Source organism: Myxine glutinosa, chromosome 2, assembly GCF_964187855.1.
Source record: "Myxine glutinosa chromosome 2, kmMyxGlut1.1, whole genome shotgun sequence".
Classification (NCBI taxonomy): domain Eukaryota; kingdom Metazoa; phylum Chordata; class Myxini; order Myxiniformes; family Myxinidae; genus Myxine; species Myxine glutinosa.
In genome coordinates this window covers 226,283,124-226,300,326 of record NC_136262.1, presented here as the reverse complement: position 1 = coordinate 226,300,326, position 17,203 = coordinate 226,283,124, and positions in this window count along the sequence as shown.

Below are 17,203 nucleotides of genomic sequence, written 5' to 3'. Positions count from 1 at the left end.
TTTTTCTAATGCCGTGAACAAACTTTGGTACATCACAGGTGATGAAGGTTGTGAAGTTTCATCAGAATTGTGTGTGTAGTTTCAAAGGAAAAAGGAAATTCCTATTTTGGGGGGTCAAAGCTGGACTCACTTTAAACCTTCGTAACCCCCCTTAGACCCGGATTTGTTTTAATTCCGTGAACAAACTTTAGTCACAACACAACAAATATAATTTGTGCCAATGTGGCAGACCCTGCTTGCTCGGGCCGGCCTCACACAGCCGACACACTAGAAATGGTTGCAGGAGTTGAGCGCGTGCTTAGGGAAAACCGTCACATGACGCTGGATGAGGTGGTCTCCAAATTGAACATTAGCCATGGTTCAGCACACCATATCATTCACAACGTGCTGGGGTTCCTCAAAGTGTCTGCAAGGTGGGTGCCTAGACAACTCACACCCGAACTGAAAAAACGGCGAGTGGACGCATGTGAAGAACTTCTGCGATGTTACGAAGCAGAAGGCGACGCTTTCTTGCAGCGCGTAGTGACTGGGGATGAAAGATGGGTCCACTACTTTCAGCCAGAAACAAAGAGGGAAATCAAAGAGTAGCGCCATTCAACTTTACCGAAGCCCAAAAAATTCCGCACACAGCCGTCCACTGGAAAAGTGATGCTGACGCTCTTCTGGGACAGCCGAGGCCCACTTGTAGAGCATTACCAGCCCAGAGGGACCACAGTCACCAGAGCATCATATTGCGACCTCCTTAAAAATCATCTGAAACCAGCAATCAGCTCAAAACGTCGTGGACTACTCACTACTGGTGTTTTGCTGTAGCATGACAATGCTCGGCCCCATACTGCCCGTGCTACAGCTGCAACAATCGAGGACCTGCAATTTCATTGTCTTCCTCATCCACCCTGCTCGCCAGACCTCGCCTCTTCGGATTACCACATCTTTGAGCCACTTAAAGAGGCACTTGGTGGAACCACTTTCCGATCCACCGAAGAGGGCCAAGAGGCGGTGCACGAATGGCTACACAAGCAGCCAAAATATATTTTTTCGACAGGAATCCATGCCTTAGTAAAGTGCTGGAAAAAACGCGTTGAATACAATGGAGATTATGTTGAAAAATAACACAGTTGTTACACACGTACATGAAATAAACAAGTTTTGAAAAATATTTAAAGGTTACTTATTGACTGCCCCTGGTATACAGACTTGGCATTTAATATGGAATATTTTTTTTGTGGGGGTGAACTTACTTTTCAAGATGACTTAGAACCAAAAGTTCATTGGAATTATGTTGAAATTATTCTAGATTTTGTTAATGTGACCTTTAAAAGAAACAAAAACCACATTTGACATTTCGAAGAAAATTAATTGATCCTTGAAAGTGATGTAAACTGATATCGACCTCAATTCACGGACAGTACTGTGTTAAACTTCTGTACGTTTTCCAGGAGTATCTCTTTATTTTGCACATTAGCCATAAAAAATTTCAATAAAAACAAAAGCTAAATTATGACTGGGATTACGGACAGTAAAATTACAGTTCAGTACTTCGTGTAATCCCCACGAGCATTCAGTAGAGCACGTACATGTCGAGGCATGCTGTTCACGAGATTTGCCAAGGTTTGGACAGGAATCGCTTGCCATGCAGTGACAATAGTCTGCTGCAATTCACGCACAGAGGAAGGCTGCTGGTCCAAGTTGTCGATTTGACGCATTAATTCTGCCCACAAGTTCTCTATCGGATTCATATCCGGGGACATGGCAGGCCACTCCATATGCTCTACACCACGGTCAGCAAGAAAGTGTTGGATCATGCGAGCATGATGAGGCCGTGCATTGTCATCTTGGAAGACAAAGTTTCCTCGAAAGGCTGCACGAGCAAATGGAAGCAATGTTTCTTCCAGAATGACCCTGTACTTGAACTGGTTCAGGTTTCCATTCAGAACAACCAGCTCAGTTTTGCCCCCTGCATGAAAAGCAGCCCAAACGGTCACCCCACCACCTCCAGCTTGGACTCTTGGCACTACACAGTCTTCTTTGTGGGCTTCATGCACTTGTCTGTGCACTCGGACGCGGCCATCTTGACGATAGACCATGAATCTAGACTCGTCACTGAAGGTCACGTGATTCCAGTGTCCTGGCTGCCATTGACGGTGCTCTCTGGCCCACTGCAATCGGCGCTGGCTGTGTTGTCTGGTCAGGCGTGGCTTTCTCAGGGGACGCCTTTCATGATAGCCTGCTTGAACCAGTCGTTGGTTGACTAGCCTTCTGGATACAGGCACATTTGTCAGTTGCTGCCACTCAGCGCTAAGCCGATTAGTTGACTAGGTACGGCCATTGCAGACTAACCGGTGCAGCTGGCAATCATCTCTCCTTGTGGTTCTGCGTGGACGTCCTGGCCTCAGTATTGGAGTAGGGACACCCCTCTGAGCATTTCGTTTCAGGATCTTTGACACCTGACCTTGAGTGATGCCATACTTCCGAGCAATAGCACGCTGTTTCATGCCAGAATTTCGTAAAGCCACCACTCCATGACAAACAGCATTGTCAAGTTGACGGACCATCTCCAGAGGAAGCGGCAATAACTTTTGTAGACGTGCAGCAGTTGTTTTCCACTAATACAGAACGCAACAACCCTTATATACCCGATTGTGAAGCCAATCGTCAAATGTACCTGGCCTTACATTTTGGCACGCCACCTGTGATATAATCCTGTTATTGACTTCTTGCTGCGGAAGACAATCAGTGACATGGTTCTTTCAACAAAGACATCACCGAAGGGTAAAAGAAACTCACCAGATTGATATACTGAGTTCAGAAAGTAAACCCAAGTCAAGAAAAAAAAAATATTCCATATTAAATGCCAAGTCTGTATATTCCGAGCACAAATTTTGCTTGTCTTCTGTGGATTTGTAATTGACCACAAGACAAACGCACAAGATGATGCCAATTCAAACTCTTGCCCGAAAGAGATGGGGAAAAACACATTCAGCAAAATAACAATTGTTGTAAAATAATCAGATCTACAACAGGTCTCAGAAGGTGAGTTTAATCTGAATCGAACACCAGCAATATCTGAAAGAGAATTAGCAATCATAGGATCAATATATGTCAAGCATATACAGTCAAGTGAAAAAGTAAGTACACCCCATGTAAAGTTTTGACTTTTTCAACATATTTCAACATACAGCTATTTGATCTTGATTTCAACAATATTGACAGATAAAGGTGATATAATATAACAAATATCATGAAACATTTACATTTTGTTGTCCATTGTGTAATTTAAATAAACATAAATGCAAAATTTCGCATGTGGAAAAAGTAAGTACACCCTTGGCTCTAATAGGTGATATGGCCCCCTTTGGCAGAAACAACCTCAAGTAGGCGTTTCTTATAACTGTCTATCAGTCTCTCACATCGACTGGGAGAAATTTTTGCCCACTCCTCCATGCAGAATTCTTTCAGCTGTGCGATGTTTGAGGGGTTTCTTGCATGCACAGCTCATTTCAAATCCCCCCACAACATCTCGATGGGATTTAGATCCGGGCTTTGACTTGGCCATTCCAGAACCCTCCATTTCTTTCTTTTCAGCCATTCCTTGGTGGATTTACTGTTATGTTTTGGGTCATTGTCATGTTGCAAGGTCCACCTTCGGTTGAGCTTCAACTTTCTGACAGATGGCATCACATTATCCTCAAGCACCCTCTGGTACAATGAAGAATTCATCGTGGATTCTATGATGGTGAGCTGCCCAGGCCCTGATGCAGCAAAGCTGCCCCAAACCATAATATTTCCACCACCATGCTTTACAGTTGGTATCAGGTTCTTGTGGTCAAATGCTGTCTTTGGTTTTCGCCAAACAAAGCTTCTGGTACTGTGGCCAAATAGCTCGACCTTTGACTCATCTGTCCAGAGCACATTGTTCCAGAAGTGCTGGTCTTTGCCTAGGTGTTCATTGGCAAACTTTATTTAGTCTTGCCCTAATGTTCTTTCTGGACAGAAAAGGTTTCCTCCTGGCACACCTCCCATGTACATCAAATTTGTGCAGCCTCTTTCTAATGGTAGACTCGTGCACTTTGACATCAACAGTGGCAAGAGCTACCTGTAGGTCCCGTGATGACATTCTGGGGTTCTTAGAGACTTCTTTCAGCATCTTGCGGTCTACTCTCGGGCTGAACTTGCTGGGGCGGCCTGGCCTGAACAAGCTGGCAGTTTGGAATCTTCTCCACTTGTAGATGATCTTCCGGACAGTCAAATGATTGATTTCAAATTGTTTGGAGATCTTTTTAAATCCCTTCCCAGACTCGTAGGCATCTATAACCTTCTTTCTGAATGCCTCAGAGAGCTCTTTTGATCTAGGCATGGTGACGCCGCATACCATGACACCCATGGTCGGACCCCACATCCAAATCTCGCCAGCACAGCCTCCCAGCTGGCTGGCACAAACCAATTTCCAAAGGGGCAACTTTTACATGAGGCCGTGACCGAGTCACGTTTACACGTGACATGAGTCCCCCATGACCTCTCCTGGTACGAATTCCGCAGCCCGGGAACCAATTCCCTACAAGGCTGCTCCAAATTAAATTCTCATTTAAATTTCAATTTTCTTTTAAGAATTTTACCTTGTGTGCCCAATGACCGCAGCTTCAGGTAACAAACCCCTTCTCAGGTTGCTCTGCCTCTCCCTGCAGCTGCTCCAAATTTACTATGGGGACCAGTTTTTCCGAGGCTCTATCTCCCGACTCTTCCATGTCCAAATCCAGCTCAGAGCCAAAACACCACCCCCCCCCCCCCCTCTGCTGGGTATGCACTTTCGGAGCCTCTTGTACCCAATTGTTGTCCATGGTGAGAGTCCCCTCGGTCACATTAATCTCATCAACGAACCGACTCACCTCAACTTCCAAACCCTGTTGGACCTGAGCAACCTCCTCCTCAATGGTACTGTCACAGGTGTCCAGCCGCTGGGTCAAATCATTAATCTTATCAACCCCAATCAATTGCCGCCCCAACAGGTCTTCATCCATAAACACACGCTCCGGTTCTGTAACATGGGCCTCCAATATTGTTACCCCGTTTCTCCGCACAACCACTGTGGTGCTGCACAATTCCAAATTCGTCACGCTGTTGTTGCATTGCGGCATCCACACCAGCCGATAGCATTCCAGGTCTTCCTCAGTTAACAAACATTCCCCTTTTAAATTTGAGTTTTCCCCATTTACCTCAAGACACTCCCCATTTACCTCCAAATATGCCGTATCTAAATTTTCCCTCTCCTGCACCCAAAGCACATCAGCTTGGGATTCACACTTCCATTCCAACTGTCAACTCCCCCCGTTTTGATTCAAATTCTGCCACCCATGGATTCTCCTGTGCCCCAAGTAAATCATTCTTTTGTTCTTCCTTTAATCCATCAATCCAACCATCAATTTTGTCACTCATTCCTCCCATCTGTTTCCCATTTTTATTAACATCCTCTTTTATTTCCGTCATTTTGTCACTCATTCCCTTCATATCTCCCTTTAATTCCCATTTTCATTCCCCTCATTTGTTCACTCTGGGCATCCATTTTGTCATTCATTCCCTCAATTTTGTTTTCCAATCTTTCGTTCATTCCCTTCATATCTCCCCTCAATTGTTCACCCTGCGCCTTCATCTAATCCCTCAATCTATTCAATCCCATTATTTGTTCCATTATCATTTGTAGCAAGACCTGGTCGGGTATCGCGGCCGTTCCCATTGTTCCCGTCTCCCCCATAGGTGAGATGGGTGGGCTCATGCTCATTAAAAAAAAAAACCACCTTTAGAGGCCATTTCCCCCCGCAAAGCGGGGGTTGGCCTTTTTCGGGGACCGTGGTTGTTGTTGTTTTTTGGTCCCCTTTTTGAAGCAATGTTTTACGGCCGGATGCCCTTCCTGCCGCCAAACCTTTTTTACGACAAACAGGGAATTACCAGTGAACTGATACTCAATTTGCCGACCTCGGAAGGATGAACAGGCTGAGTCAGCCCCCCTGGCATTAATTCAGCGATCGACCGGGATTCGAACCCAGGATCCTAGGATCCTAAGCTGGCACCCTAGCCGCTAGCCCAACACCAGGCTCGCTCATGCTCATTGAACAAAGAAATTGGACGGAGGAAGTTCCAACTATATTCTCATACCCCTCTATCCCAGGCTCACTTCCAAAGTCTCCGTACTCCCTAACCCACTCGGCTATCTCACTCGCTTCCGCCATCTGCAATGAGAAAGCAGTTCTCCCGCCCGCGTATTTTTACCTCAGAGGGAAAAAAAATTTTTTTTACATTTTTCCAAATCGCGATGTCGCGCCTCGTACACCCCAGTAAACTACAAAATTTGACACCCCAGTACTATGAAAAAAATTTAATCCGAATGCTGGGCGCAATTTGCACCCAGCGGGTGTCAAACTCCCAACCTTCAAACCGAGTGTCTGCTAGGTTCGAATCCCAAACTCCTGACACCAGTTGTGGCATGACTCCCTTGTGTGGTGAACACCGTAGAGTAGCAGTAGCACGGATGACCAAATGAGCTGTTACTCTGAGGCGTTCAATCAAATGGCGGATAATACGCGTGGGGGAGCAACAACAACAACAACATGCATTTTAAGGCCATTTTCCCTGCTAGAGCGGGGGTTAGCCTTGCGGTCCCCATGACAATCTTCTCCATTTTGCCCTATTTTCTGCATCTCTCCTTGTTAACCCCCTTGCCCGCATTTCTTCTTCCACCATCTTTAGCCAAGTCTTTCTCGGTCTTCCCCGTCCTCTACTTCCTTCTACATTCATTTCCATCACTCTTCTCAACCAGTCACTTTCATCCTTCCTCAACACATGACCAAACCATCTCAACCTGTTCCTCTTCACAGCATCAATCACAGGCTCTATTCCCATCATCTTTCGCAATTCATCATTTGTCTTCCTCTCTGTCAACGATACTCCGCACATCCACCGAACCATTCGCATTTCCACCCTTCGTTGCTGCTCTACATTCACGACGCATGTTTCGCTGCCATAAATCATAACACTTCTCACACATGCAGCATACACCTTTCCCTTCAGCTTCAACGACACTTCCCTCCTCATCAGCACGCCACTCAGTTCCCGAAACTTCTTCCATGCACATCTCACTCTAGCAACCGTTGCCGTGTCTGATCCACCTTCTCCATTCAGCATGGGTCCGAGGTAGCAAAATGTTTTCACACCTTCCAGCTTCACGCCGTCTCCAAGATCCAACTCAACATTACCTCCATCTGCAGCTCCCTCTGTGCACACCTTACATTTGAATGTAGCTGCCACACTGGTTAATGACCCACTTAGACCACTACATTTTTGATGAACCCACTCAGCGCACATTGTGCATTGAATGGAGTTCACTCCGACACCCTTCCTGCACACAGCACATGGCCACTTCCCAGTTCTTTCCACCTCACCACATGCTTTACCACTTGCCAACACCTTCATCTTTCCTACATTCACCTTCAGACCTTTTGTCTCCATACATTCCTTCCAATTGTTCATCTTTTCCTTCAGTCCATCCATACTTTCCGCAATTAACACCAGATCATCTGCATACAACAACTCCCATGGTAAACCCTCCTTTACGTTCTGAGCCAGCACCTCCATCACAGCTACAAATAGTAGTGGACTTAGTACCGACCGCTGATGCACTCCCACCTTCACCTCAAACTCACCACTGTTCCCGTCCTTCATCCTTACAGCTGTGCGCGCTCTCTTGTACATTGCCATCACTACTCTGATCAACCATTCCTCCACTGCCGTCTTCTAGCGACTCCTCTCTGGCCTTGCCCCCCCCAGCTCTCTCTGGGCTCTGTCCCCCAAATATTCCGACAGGTCGCACAAGATCTGCCTGCAACTCTCTTATGGATAAACTGCCAAAATCAAGACTTTCTGCTCACCTTCACTCCTTCATTCCTCTTTTCTCCCGCCTCTGGAACAAACTCCCTCACTCTCTTCAATCCCACTCCACCCTCCAGGTCTTTAAAACAGCTGTTCACCACCATCTCTTATCTTCCCCCATCCAAAACCTTGATCATTTCTAACCCCATTAATTTCACCCCAAATCCTACACTTTTTTGAAATACCAACTTCTGTCCTGGAAGTCCTTGGTCTCCTTGTGTTTTATACCTCTCCCCCCCCCGCCCCCTTCCCACACCTCCTCCCCCCAAGCCCTCTCCCTCCCACACTTATCCCTGCTCTCAAATGTTGTGTTTGTGTGCTTCCCCTTCTCTCCCCATCTTGTCTTCCGCTCCCTCTTTTTATATATTTTGTTTGTCTGGTTGATTTGTTTGTGAAGTAAATGTTAGCTCTTTCACGAGCCTCGATTCAGTATACAAAAAAAAAAAAACTTCTAATTTCCTCAATGCCCATGTCAATACTTCGCGTTGTTACATATTTAGGGGAATGTATGTGAATTACTATTCAGGTCTGTGCTTATCAATGTGTAGTCGATTAAGGGTTGTTGTGGTTGGAGGGTCAGGAGCCCTTCTGGAAAAAGAGACCGGAAACGGAAGAAGAAAGACACGAGGTCGGAAGAAGCGACGAAGATTCTTCTTCCTCGCCCCGCTCCGACGAGAGGTGGGATCGACATTGAGCCGTGTGGAAAAGCGGCGTTCCCCAGCTGTCTGGCGAGAGGAGTTCCCGGGACGGGTACCCGCCCGGTGGAGACGTCAAGCTGCCGTGGGGGCCATGCACCGACCCAGCGTCTGGCACCGTTCGCGGCACCGTCTACAAAGACGCGTACGGGTCGCACGTTGGGGCCTAACACGCGTTGCAAGCGGCGTGTGGAATTTGCCTGCTGTACAGTACCCGCTTCGCGTGGCCAAGAGGGGGCTGCAACCTTGGTTCCCGGTACGATACATGCCCGGTGGGAAAACGTCCACCCGGGGTTCGTTCAACCGCCCGAGTGCGGCGAAGCCGACCATCATCTTGGTCAGGAGGGGCCCAGAGACATTGTGAGGGACAGAGACCAAAGTGGGTCGTGAGTACAAAAGGGGACACACGTATATAAGATGGCCATCTTAATCATCTAGGGGATTGATTGTTGAGTGTGAATTGTGGAGGGTAGATTGCTCGGGGAATATATCCTTGATTGTATCATTGACATTGTATGGTATCATTACCATTGAAATATATTGTTACTGACGCGGCTTTAGATGTTATATTGACCGAGCGGTGGTGTATTTAACCGCGTCCGAACAGTTACTCCCCGATTAGAACCCGATTCCACCCGACGTTGACCAGATCGCCCCACAGATATTCAATCGGGAAACCTCTAAAGCGACCGAAAGAGAATGAAAAAGAAGAAGAAGAATACGGAGGAAGAACAGATTTATTATACACACACAAGCAATGGATGGAAGAAGCAGTAACACAGCGAATCGTTAACTTACACTATTCATTTTTACTTAACCCCAAGACAACGAGCAGGACAGGACGTTCACACTTACACAGGGGATATTGCAGGCAGGTAGGGCTTGGGGTGGATTGCCTGAGAGGGAGGCAAAGTCGGGAGGCAGCAGCTCTCAATTCCTCGCGGTTTTGGCGGGAAAACCCTCCGTCGCGTATCCGCTGCGGTAGACGTCACGCGCTGGTTCGGCACACCTGCTCCTCTTCTTGTGGTGGAGCCGTCTCCCTCCTTTCAGCGCGTCTCTCCAAAGCTGGTTTCCTTGCCGAGTACCTCTCCTCTTTGGCTTGGAGCGTTTCGCATCTCACCGCTCCTCTTGGTGCCGCCTCTTTGCTCATCTCCCAGGTCATCTCCCAAGTCATCTCGTAAAGCAGTCCCTTACAGTCGCTTTTATCACCTCGGGCGAAATCAAGCCGCCGGCTCCGAGGGCACGCCTACCGGGTCGCTCACCGCGGTGCTGATTGTCTGTTAGGGCTGGTTCACTCCTTCCCTCTTATGACGAGGTGGAGACACGCCTTTCTTCTCCGACTCAAAGCACATGGGCAATGGCGGCCTGCGGGATTGAAAACAACTCCCCTTTTGAAAGGAACTTTGGAGAGCGGAGATGTTTGGGGAAATTGGAAGGGCCTACGCTTATTTTGTTTGATACAATGCAAAGTCAATCTAGTGGGAAACACATATTTAGCCTACATGGAATAAGGAAATACACTATTTAAAAGATATATCGTGACCTGCGTGTAAGTTTCATGGAATTAACTAGGAGGCCGGCTGCGACCATTATTTACATTAACAGGGTGTTACCATACTTTTGTAACGTTCACATTGTAACGTTTCCACATTCGTTACACTGCACCCTCCTTTCTTCAGGCCCGTGCTCGGGCCTACTAAACTTTAACTGAGTGTGACACGTAGGTGTAATTCCCTCTACAATTAACCTGACCCTGAGTGTGACAATCTTAAAACACAAATAAGTATGTCCCCCTATTGCATTGCACCCTGTCTAACAGACTCAAGCCCACAGCTAACCGAATTACGGAATTATTCTCAAACTATACATTTACGGTGGGGAGCATTATTTACAATGACGTGATTTCTTATTTACAATGCAACCCAGGACCTGTGTTTTTTTTGTTTTTTTTAGGGAACAAGAGAAAGAAATTCCTGTTGGGAGGGAGGAGACAGCACGCATTGCATCGATGCACCAGTACCAATACCACCAAAGCACCCAAAAGCACCAAAAACACCACAAGCACCACAAAGCACCAAAAGCACCACTCGGTGCGCAGTCACCATGGTTCTTAATAAACACAACAAAACAACTGGTGGTGGTCTTCACTTTCTCTGCTGGGCCGATGTTCTTCCCGACGTCTTCTGGCTTCATGCGGCCTATTTGGACATAATAAAAAGCACAACTTGTGTTCGTTTTTATTTGGGCCTCAGGGGCCAACTAAGGGTGGTCCACCTGTTTGGCATAGGTGCCACCTTACCGAGGTCCGCAAGCAAGATTCCCTGGCCACTATGGCCGGTCTCCAACAGAGGTGCCCTGCCCCAGAACCTGGGGTCCATCAAGTGGTACTTGGCCGCAGAACAGCGGTCCATAAAGTGGTACATCAACGCAATGCATGCTGGTTCTGGGAATCTCGGGCGCACAATGGCCACCTCACGCACGCTCCCCTCGGCACCCAATGGCGCACAGGTCATGTGGGAGACAAAAGAAAGACAATTGAGCGAGGGGTAAGGTCACAAGGGTACACGTCAATAAGGCAATGCAAGGCGAAATGCGTACGGAGGGCGAAGTGAGAAAGCTCGTCCCTACCGTACGTCACCCCCCTGTCACCTACCCTACCCTTGCCCTTACCCCATATGTACAAAATCTACACATTACCAATTCGTCACTACTGTCACGTCTTCCCCATATTTCCCCGATACCAAATTCGTCACCACAATCCCTCTACTTCAAAATTTGCCATCACCAATTCATCATCAATCCTCATAAGGAGGGAGAGATGGAATTACGCACAATGTCACACCCACGTCATGATGCGTCTCACAATCCAAACATTTGCATCATAAAAAATAATCAAAACATGGCATGGTGTGGAGTACCTGTCACCTCAGGTGAGTGGATGCAGATGGTGCGAGGAGATCCTTCATCCTAACTATTTTCTAAATGACTTTAACACACTTTACACTACCCGGGGTCTTTCCCTGCCAATCCATTGGCCAACTTACACTATGGGTTCTAAAAACCAATTCCCATTGACCAAACTGTGGTGCTTCTCAATTTGGGGTCTCACTCCCCCGATTCATCTCCCGGTGCTCTCGCACAATTTCTGGGCTGCGACGTCTAGCTCTCCCAACAGGTCTACCCACCTGCACACCTCCACCACTGTAGTTGCCACCCGAGCTTACCTAGCTCCTCACCCTAACCTAACTAACTGGGGACAGCCCCTCCTGGCTCTGTCACCCCATGGTGCCCTCTGGCACTGGGCTACCCGGGTCCGTCCTCCGGATCCTCGGGCCCCATCCACAACAACTACTACCGGCTCCCAGAGCCCACCTGCGGCCTCACCTGGCCGACATCCTCACAGTGGTGGAGTGCCCAAACCAACTACACACACTAACAGGCTACACGCCCAGCCATTTCCACAACACTAATGCACCCATCCAAAGACCATTCTTTCACCCGCACCACAGATGCCAATATCCAACCACAATTTACCTGTACCCTCTACCTAACACTTACACTACCCGCCCCGGGTATCCGTGATGGGGGTCCACTCTTCCCCCATTCACACCTTCGCACCATCCACTCCACTCCACAATTTCCACCATTCTCACTCCACGACCATCCATTCCAATACTCCAGATATTCCACACTACCATTTATTCCACACAGCCACATACACCTGTTGTTGCACACCTGTGCCCTCACACCTGGTGCCACCTGCACCCTCCTTTCTTCCTGGACCATTTGGTCAACACAACACGCAATCACCACTACTCCCTCATACACTGCTCCACACACCTGTTCAGTTGCACACCTGTGCAATCACACCTGTTCAATCACACCTGTTCAATCACACCTGTTCAATCCTCTCACACACGGCATCATCTCAGCTAACTACTCCCCTCTGAAACTTGCGCTTCCCAGTCGTCCCTTTAAACTATTGCGCTCCCACGTCATTATAATCCACACTAATCTACCTGCGTCCCCACTACAGGTATCAGTCACTAACTAACCTTAACGTTACCTACTGTCATCTTCGCTAGATCCCTATCAATATCCTAACCCACCCGGGCTAGTTTTCACTGCCATACACCCCATAATCTATAGCTCCTTTGCCCCACTCTGTGAGGGATGGTGGATTTGCCATCCCACCACATCGGGGGTCTCTCTATCAATTTTGCTCGTCCAAATTCCAACCAATTCAAAAATTTTCCATTTACTGCCAATTCTACTCACTTTTCTAAATTTCGTTTTAAATCACGATCACTATCACCATCACCCGTCTACTTATTACATCCTCTCGGTGCGCCAATTCACGTCTACAGCCCGGCTTCGTACAGCCGAGCAATGAACGCGGATTCTTTTGTGCCGGCGGCTGGATGCGTCCCGCATTCGGGGCAGGGGCGGGGGCTTACCCGGGCCGAGATCCCACGCACCACCTCGGCGTGGAGCCATCCAATGTCCCGATCTCGACCTGCCGGCACGTCTCAACAAAACGTGGTCGCCATAACGACCCTTCCTATCCGGCTGCCCGCTCCGCCTAGTGGAGCCCGGACGCGGCCGTTCCAAGCGAGGACAACAGCGTGGGTCGCGTACGGCGGTTCTTTCGAAACCGCCGTGGTTCGGATCCCCGCTGGTCCTCGCGGCACGCGAAGCTGCCCGACGCGCACCGAGGGCCCGATTCGGCTATAAGTCGTTCTAACCTTTAACCCGGTTACCGTCGACGCCTCCCCTGGATGCTTACAAGCATACGCTACCCCTTTCTTGCTCATACATGCAGCTGTTCCCATTCTCCTCGTACCTTTCCTTACACACCTCGGTACACTCATTCCGCTCACCGACTTGGTCACACACCTGACCACCGAACACCTTGGCACACATTCGTCGCTCGCACACCTCACCAACACACCTCTTCGCGCCCCTTTCTCGGTCACCTCCTTTGTGACAATCACAGGTGTGCTCTCACCCGCACACCCAACCACGTGCCTCACTACCAATTCCAGCGTGCATTCCCACTCACGCTCTACCATTCCAGGTGTGCATCCTTCCATTCCAGGTGTACATCCTCGCTCACCTGTCACAACCAACTCACGCTCCTTGTCACTCTCACTACTCTCACCTCCACTCTCGGTCGCGCACTCACCCTTACTCTCGACAGCACACTCTTTCCTCATGCACCCGTCCGTTACACACCTTTCTCGCGCATCCTCCCGCGCACACTTTTTCGTTACTTCCTCCGTAACACTCACCACACCGCGCTTCCCTGTGCTCCCTCGCACACGCGCTTCGACCGACTCACTCTTGACGGCACACTCACTCCTCGGCGTGCACTTTTTCCTCACACACCCCATGGTCGGACATTCTCGCACACCTCTTTTTTCGCACACCAGACCTGTCCCACACTTCACCAACGGCCTTTCACGAACACCCGGATCCAAAGCAACCCCCAAGCCAACTGAAGCTTTCCTCACATAATATACATTGCCACTCACCTCCGTACTTCGTCGTCGCACCTCCTCTGCCACCTGCAAACTTTTTATTTGGTTAGTGAGCACCTCATCATGATTTGAACACAGACCTTGTACATATTCCATGACTTCCTCCTTTATCTCCCTCTTAGTTTCCCTCCGTCTCTTCTTAATTTCACTCACCCCCTCTTCCACCTCCTCTAATTTTTCCTTTACCTCCTTCATCTCCCGGTGCGCCCCCTCTATCTCTTCCTCTAACGCCACCTTAACCGTTTCGATGTGCGTCCTCACCTCTCGGTCCTTCGTCTCCATCACTTCTGTCACCTCCTCCAACTTCTTCGTCAACCCCTCATGTACCATCTGACATTCCTTTTGTGTTGCTATTAATTCGTTTTTAATGTCCTTTTGTGTCGCTTTCAAACCCCCGATGATTGCAGTGTTCTTTTCCACTTGGTCCGCTAGTTCCCTTTGTCCGACTGTCAGCTGTTCTACTCCCTTCGTCAGATATTCTATTCCCCCTTGTAACTTAGCCGTATTATTTCTCACCTCTTTCTCCATACGCTTCTCACCTCGCTTTACCTCCTCGCGTAGCCCCGAAACCTCCTCACTTACCCCTCGTCGTATTTCCTCCATCTCTTTTGTAGATGCCACCCTCATCTGTCCCAATTCATCCCTCTGAGCATCCAGTTTGGTTTCTACCCCGATTTTCACCTCCTCTATCTGCTCTCCCATTTGTTTGATTTCCCTGGCAGATTGTTCCCCTATTTCCCGCAATTTGTCCTCCATCCTATTTTCTAACCCCATTAACCCATTTTTCACCTCTTTTATCCCGTTGTCTAACCCCTCAAAATTATTGTCTAACTTCCCAAATTTCTTGTCTAACCCCTCAAAATTATTGTCTAACTTCCCAAATTTCTTGTCTAACCCCTCACCAGTACCCCTCGCTTCGTCCCTCATTACCCCCATTTGGCCCTCCAATCGCTCACCCTGAGCATCCATCCGGTTCCCCATTACCCCCATTTGGCCCTCCAATCGCTCACCCTGAGCATCCATCCGGTTCCCCATTACCCCCAATTGCTCACTCTGCAGTTTGAGGGACGCTTGCATTTGCGCCATAAATTGCTCCATGAGGGCCTGCATTTGGGCCATCCCTCCCACTTGTGCAGCGGGTGCGGCCGCCGTAGCTATGTGCGAGGCGCCATTTTGTGCGTCTGATACTCCCTCAACCGCCTCCTCATTGCTCCCCTCCTCCCTTTCTTTCCCTAAGTCCTGGGTTACCCCTAACCCGTCTATTTCCCCCACCGACATCCGATCGCCTTGATTGTCCATGGCGCGATCTCAAAATTCGGGTTTTGCTTTATAAAACAAAATAAATTTCGGCAGCTTGTAATTTTGAGCGCGTTAAGCGCGCTTCGGGTCCGATTTCGGGTCTGATCTCCCTCCTCGACACCAATTGTTACTCTAATAGTACAATTGGTGTTCCAAAATTTGGGCCTAACAAATTTAGTCCCAGGTCCGAATCCAACTCCTCGACACCAATTGTTACTCTAATAGTACAATTGGTGTTCCAAAATTTGGGCCTAACAAATTTAGTCCCAGGTCCGAATCCAACTCCTCGACACCAATTGTTACTCTAATAGTACAATTGGTGTTCCAAAATTTGGGCCTAACAAATTTAGTCCCAGGTCCGAATCCAACTCCTCGACACCAATTGTTACTGACGCGGCTTTAGATGTTATATTGACCGAGCGGTGGTGTATTTAACCGCGTCCGAACAGTTACTCCCCGATTAGAACCCGATTCCACCCGACGTTGACCAGATCGCCCCACAGATATTCAATCGGGAAACCTCTAAAGCGACCGAAAGAGAATGAAAAAGAAGAAGAGGAAGAATACGGAGGAAGAACAGATTTATTATACACACACAAGCAATGGATGGAAGAAGCAGTAACACAGCGAATCGTTAACTTACACTATTCATTTTTACTTAACCCCAAGACAACGAGCAGGACAGGACGTTCACACTTACACAGGGGATATTGCAGGCAGGTAGGGCTTGAGGTGGATTGCCTGAGAGGGAGGCAAAGTCGGGAGGCAGCAGCTCTCAATTCCTCGCGGTTTTGGCGGGAAAACCCTCCGTCGCGTATCCGCTGCGGTAGACGTCACGCGCTGGTTCGGCACACCTGCTCCTCTTCTTGTGGTGGAGCCGTCTCCCTCCTTTCAGCGCGTCTCTCCAAAGCTGGTTTCCTTGCCGAGTACCTCTCCTCTTTGGCTTGGAGCGTTTCGCATCTCACCGCTCCTCTTGGTGCCGCCTCTTTGCTCATCTCCCAGGTCATCTCCCAAGTCATCTCCCAAGTCATCTCGTAAAGCAGTCCCTTACAGTCGCTTTTATCACCTCGGGCGAAATCAAGCCGCCGGCTCCGAGGGCACGCCTACCGGGTCGCTCACCACGGTGCTGATTGGCTGTTAGGGCTGGTTCACTCCTTCCCTCTTATGACGAGGTGGAGACACGCCTTTCTTCTCCGACTCAAAGCACATGGGCAATGGCGGCCTGCGGGATTGAAAACAACTCCCCTTTTGAAAGGAACTTTGGAGAGCGGAGATGTTTGGGGAAATTGGAAGGGCCTACGCTTATTTTGTTTGATACAATGCAAAGTCAATCTAGTGGGAAACACATATTTAGCCTACATGGAATAAGGAAATACACTATTTAAAAGATATATCGTGACCTGCGTGTAAGTTTCATGGAATTAACTAGGAGGCCGGCTGCGACCATTATTTACATTAACAGGGTGTTACCATACTTTTGTAACGTTCACATTGTAACGTTTCCACATTCGTTACAATATCATTGAAAATCAGTTTTCTCTTGGGTGGAATTTCTAGGGATTGCGTTGCGAAAGCGTATATATAATACCACTGTCTGGCGAAGTTCCTCTCACGGTCCGGGGGTCACCGAGACCAGGTAGTCACCGAGGGGACCACGTAACAGAATTGGGGGCTCGTCCAAATTACGATTTGCGGATTCGCAATTGGGTCTACGTCCGGGATCTAAAATTGTATAAAATAATATTTTTA